Raw genomic sequence first — 6,000 nt, 5'->3', positions numbered from 1 at the left:
TCGGAGGCCAAAGACGAGGGGTTTTATAGAGGATGAAGAGATGCACACAGTGCATGCCGTCTGTGTCCATGAATCCATGATCGAACATGGGCGAGAACGGCTTTTCGGTCACATACTGCAGGCGAGACAAGAGTTGACGTCACAAAGCGAGGCGTGGGTGCGGGTCGAGTCAGATGGCCGGCCTATCGGCTTCCGTAGCACGGGGATCCAGCTAGGAGTGGAGACTTTTGTTTGGATGGGTAAAGCGAGATATGAGTTAGTGTTTGAGTTGGGTCTGGAAACAGGTAAAGGGGACCATGGTGGCCGTCGGTGGGCAATTGCCAGTTGAGTGGGCACTAAACGTAGGATGCAAAATGATACAAAATCCAAGCACCTAACTTTAAACTTTTTGTCTTTTTATTACTTTTTTTTTTTTTTTTGTGTTTTTTATATTCTCCGATGCTTCATCAACGTCAGCGAAGATGTGTTTTTGTGATAAGACCAGCTGACGGAGAGAGATCGCTAAATAACATTTCTTTTAAGGATGTGAAAAATATGTGCTATATATATATTTTTTTTGATAAGGATATGCTATTTTTTCCACACAAAAAAAAAAAAAAAAATCTTTCTATGAATGTGCTCAAGTTAGGTCCATCTCCTTTTCTTTTCTTTTTTTTTTTTTTAATTTAAATCCCTCCTTATGATACTCTTGAGAGCATTGTTAGGATAACGTTGCCATATATATAGAAAGAATATTTATCACTAACAATTTAATAATATAAAATTTTAAACCGGCAAAATTACTTTGTTCGCTGCTCCACCACGTGGTACATTGCACTATAGGAGTATCTTAAATGAGCAACCGAAGGAACTCCACGCTTAAGGGAGTAGTTTTTTTTTTTTTTTGTATAAATCATCTTAACAGTGCTCAGACTAGTTATATATTAAAACTGTGGCAGATGGTCGTGATGATTTCAACAAACCATCATGGAGCTAATGAACCTATTATTTAACATTATTTACTATTTACGACTTTATAAAGCAATGCTTGCTTAGAGGATGAAGGATAATTTTTTAGATCACCAAGTTTTTCACAAAGAAAACTTTTATGAAGCATATCTTTAGAAATAATCATCCACTTGGGTCATAATTCATCATTGTTCTTTTAGTTTACATTCCTAGCGCCTTACAATATCCCAATTTACTCATAGATCCTTCTATTATTAAAATCGTTAAGAGCTGCAATACATGTGCGAGCAAATACCAACATCAATAATTATATGTCTAATATCAAATCTCCATGGGCTTCATTCTATTTGTAATATCTCAATATTTTTTTTAAAAAAAGAAATGATCCAAAATAATATTCTTTCTTTTATCATGCCACTATAATAGAAAACTTCATCTAATTCCTTGGAATCCAACAAGGAGTATATATCAATAGAAATGAATTAACCAAGGAATATGAATACAAACACTACAATTTTTTTACAGTTAACATCAATATCAAAAGAAACAATATTTATTCCAGAATAAAAATACAATATTTCTCAAATAATTAATAATTTTTTGATATCTAAAAAATTTGCTATCTCAAATACGACATGCCTGAACTGATACCTTTATTCAATAAATCTATTGCTATATTATCTACGAATAAGCTCCTCATTTTTATACGCTAAAGCACTGCACTGCCATAATGTCTTTAGCCATTTATCTGGTTCTCAAAGTTTGATGCAGGACCGGGTGATACATGTATCGCAATGGATGCATTTTGACGCCCGCAGCTAAAAAGAAATGTACAAACCAACAACGATTCTCGTGTACCACATCAATTGCTATCAAATCAAGATGGATATCGATTACTTTAAGTGGGGCAATCAAGTGGCGGTGAAATGCGGCACTCATGAGGGTGAAAGAGAGTTGGCTGCCGTCCCTCCTAGTCCAATAGGAAACTTCGTCGTGGACGGCACGGATCTGAAGCTACCCAACGATGATCCAACGGTGGATTCGCGCGGAGGAAGGAGCATCCTTCTTTCGCGCCAAAAATGCAACCCGAGGGACGCGAGTCTGCGTCACTGGCGGACGTGGAAACCACGTGCCGCGTCTCGCCAGAAGAAACTTTGACAGCATCGGTCGTGCACGGAAACTGACGGCGGTATCATCCACTTCACTGGGCCTCACTTCATTTCTTTTTTTTTTTTTTTTTTTCTTTTTTCTTTGATGGCCGTTGGCGATTTGCATGCCGTGTACTTACGCTGCCTCCCAAAGCGATAGACGTTATATGCGTTACACACTTACACGTTTCAGGGATTGGAAGGATTTCGAAGCTGTTCGGTGCAACCGATGGAATTCCTGATCGCCATGCTCGGATACAGCCTGGAACCCATTTGCAAGGTAACGTCACAGAAGCCACACAAAAATTACTTGCTATCGGCTCGGTGGGGTGGCGATGTATGGCAATTAGAACGCCTGTCCACTCAAAAGACACGAAATTCTTAGTTTCTTTATTTTTATATCTAAAAATTATAAAATAAATAATAAATAATTATTTTCTTTTTTAAAATTAACTCAGATCTAAATCGGTCAATCCTTATATTCTATGCTAGCTATCAAAAATATTCTTCTTCTTACTCAAATCCTAACCACTTCTCAATATGCAGTAGATATGATTAAAATAATAAACTACACAATCTAATCTAACCTAATCTGATACTTGATTTCAATAATAAAATATCAAATGATCTCGATTTTAAAATTTAGACAGAAACCTATTTAGTCTAAATCAATAAAATACATAAGTACTGTCTAATCTAACTTCACATTTTATTTTGCTAAATATAATAAACAATTCTAATCTTACGTGACTTGATTAAAAAATCTAACTGATGTAGTACATCGACTATTATTTAAATTTAACTTAATTTTAATTTAGTAAGAATATTTTACACATGACAATAGCTCATATGTACATCTAAGCTTTATTTTTATATTTTATTATTATTTTTAAATATCTCTTGCATTTTTTTAGAGCCGTTTGTTTTCTCATCTAATCTAATCTAATCTAATCTTATAATTAATCTTACTAGCTTACTTGACAAAATACAAAAACACCAAAATAATCTTATTACAATTAATGTAACTAACAAAATCGAAGGATAGCATTGTTTTTATTGGTTAAACTTTTCTTACTTGAACTTTGCAAGAATTTCTCCTCTACATCTCAATAATTTAAAAGTTTTTTTCAGTGAATTTTGTTTGTTTATATTTTAATATTTGATAATTTTTCTCTGTGTGTGATGTGGGGTAATTTTGCTTATTTCTATTAAAATAATAAACTATACAATCTAATCTAACCTAATCTGATACTCGATTTCAATAATAAAATATCGGGTGATCTCGATTTTGAAATTTAGGCAGAAACCTATTTAGCCTAAACCAATAAAATACATAAGTACTGTCTAATCTAACTTTACATTTTACTTTGCTAAATATAATAAACAACCCTAATCTTACGTGACTTGATGAAAAAATCTAACTGATGTAGTACATTGACTATTATTTAAATTTAACCTAATTTTAATTTAGTAAGGATATTTTCCACATGACAATAGCTCATATGTACATCTAAGCTTTATTTTTATATTTTATTATTATTTTTAAATATCTCTTGCATTTTTTTAGGGCCGTTTGTTTTCTCATCCAATCTAATCTAATCTTATAATTAATCTTACTAGCTATACTTGACAAAATACAAAAACACCAAAATAATCTTATTACAATTAATGTAACTAACAAAATCGAAGGATAGCATTGTTTTTATTGGTTAAACTTTTCTTACTTGAACTTTGCAAGAATTTCTCCTCTACATCTCAATAATTTAAAAGTCTTTTTTCATGAATTTTATTTGTTTATATTTTAATATTTGATAATTTTATCTCTGTGTGTGATGTGGGGTAATTTTGCTTATTTATATTAAAATAATTCTTTTTGGTTTACGAATTCTAGCTAATGAAAGTTCATCTTTGAGTTCTGTATTGTCTTCTTCGTATGGCCGATTTTTAACATGAAAGTAGCTATCTTCGTTTGAAAAATACAATTTATATGAACCCTCATGGATCAAATTTAATGATCTTATCAAATAGTAAGGAAGCTCTCAAAAATTGCAGCAGCCTCTTCTTCATTAAGTATCATCATTTCTAATTTAGTGTTTAATCACTTAAGTGTAATAAACCAAGTGCTTATTAACATTATTGATCTGCAACTGTATTTTTTTTTCAAATGCCTCCAAGATTGATGGCAATGGTCAGTGCTTTCCGCCCCTCATATCGTTTCCTTCTCTTTTGATTCTCTACACTTGTTGTTTTTCCCATTTCTTGCTACATATTTTGCGTTCAGCTAATGCACCCTTTATTACTTTGAGGATCCCATCTTAATTAATTAATAAGAGCGTTATGTTGCCATAATACATATAAAAGCGTAAGAGATGCAGGTGAAAAAGTATTTTTTTTCACATCCTGATTCTTCTCCACCTAGGCATATGATCTTGCTTCATTTCTTCAAACACAAAGGAAATTTACAATGGAGTGACCCAAAAAAGTCATCTATAGTGCACCCTTAAGATTTTTAAGGATCATAGGAAAAAGCAAAACCAAAACTTAGATCAAAAGATTGATACAGATATTATCAATAAGCTATATCCGCGGAACAAAAGTGATGATTCAACTGAAAAAAATAAAAATACCAGCTAGCTACATAGATTAGCAATTAATATCAAAAGTGGGATTTGAACCCAAGTCCTTCCCGGAAGACCAGAACTCGAGTGTGTCTGGCTCCTTGCCTATTGAGAGCACCTGGCATGGAAGTAACCAGTGTCAGGAGTGATATTTAAACCCAAGCCTTCTCTCGAAGACCCGTCCGGCGTGTTAGACCAATGTGCAAAAATAAATGAAGGTATGCTCACCTAATCAGGGAAAGGCAGTGCTCCAGCAGGAGAAAAAAGAATTCCTGAGTTCGGATTTGATCTTTGGATTTTAAACTGCTTTGGAACCTTCAGCAACCGAGCAAGGTGAGGCACTTGTCTGCAATGACCTCATGCATATTTTTTTTTTAGAATTCCCACTCTTACAACTGGAGCATGCACGCACACGATTTGATCTAAGAGTTCACTCTTGAGTCTCTGGACGTTTAGGCACATAGACTGGGGAAGAGTTCCTAAGCATGAGAAGTCATCAGAGTTCACGGCCTAAGCATCGAGGAGCCGTCTGGTCAGGTTTGGATTGCTACTCACAACTCTCTTTCGGCATGCGAACAGTCTTAACCATTGTTTGGTGACCCCTCGTTTAGGCCACGGTAATCTTCTTCTTCTTCTTTTGTTGCGTGAGCCTTTTCACTCTGTTTTGTCTCCTGCTACGCCAGCATATCAGAAAAATTTCCACAGTAAGGCACGTGTGCAGAGCAGTTTGATTTTTGATAAACTCAAGTGGCAAAAGGAGCTGACCAAGATTAAGGGTCTGTTTGACCAAACTATGAAAAACAACTTATTTTAAAATTATTTCTTTTTCAATAGAGCTTTAGAAAAAAAATGTTGCGAGAGAAAAGTAGTTTATGTTCGATGAAATTATTCGATAACGTTTCTATAAATATAACGCAGTTTGTGTTCGACAAATTTTTTTAAAAAAATATTTTTAACTGTCAAATTACAAAAAAAAATATGTATTTATGATAAATAATGAAAAAATTAGATAAAATAAATAGTAATAATTATGATAAATAATGATTTTGAATAAAAATATTTTTAATTTGAAAAAAATAATTTTTATTTTGCTTTTAAGAAGAAGCTCCAATTTTCTACTTCCTCTCTACAGCAGAAAAATTGCTTCTACTACCATTCAGAAGCAGATTATTATTTAAAATAAATTTAATCAAATATTTTTTTTTCAAAATAAATATTTTTTTAAAAAATAAGCACTTCTTTTTTCTAAAAGCTTAGCCAAACAAACCCTAAATTTGTAATGCAGG

This window comes from Elaeis guineensis, chromosome 2 (genome assembly GCF_000442705.2).
Source record: "Elaeis guineensis isolate ETL-2024a chromosome 2, EG11, whole genome shotgun sequence".
NCBI lineage: Eukaryota > Viridiplantae > Streptophyta > Magnoliopsida > Arecales > Arecaceae > Elaeis > Elaeis guineensis.
Note: the sequence above shows the minus strand (reverse complement) of the source record.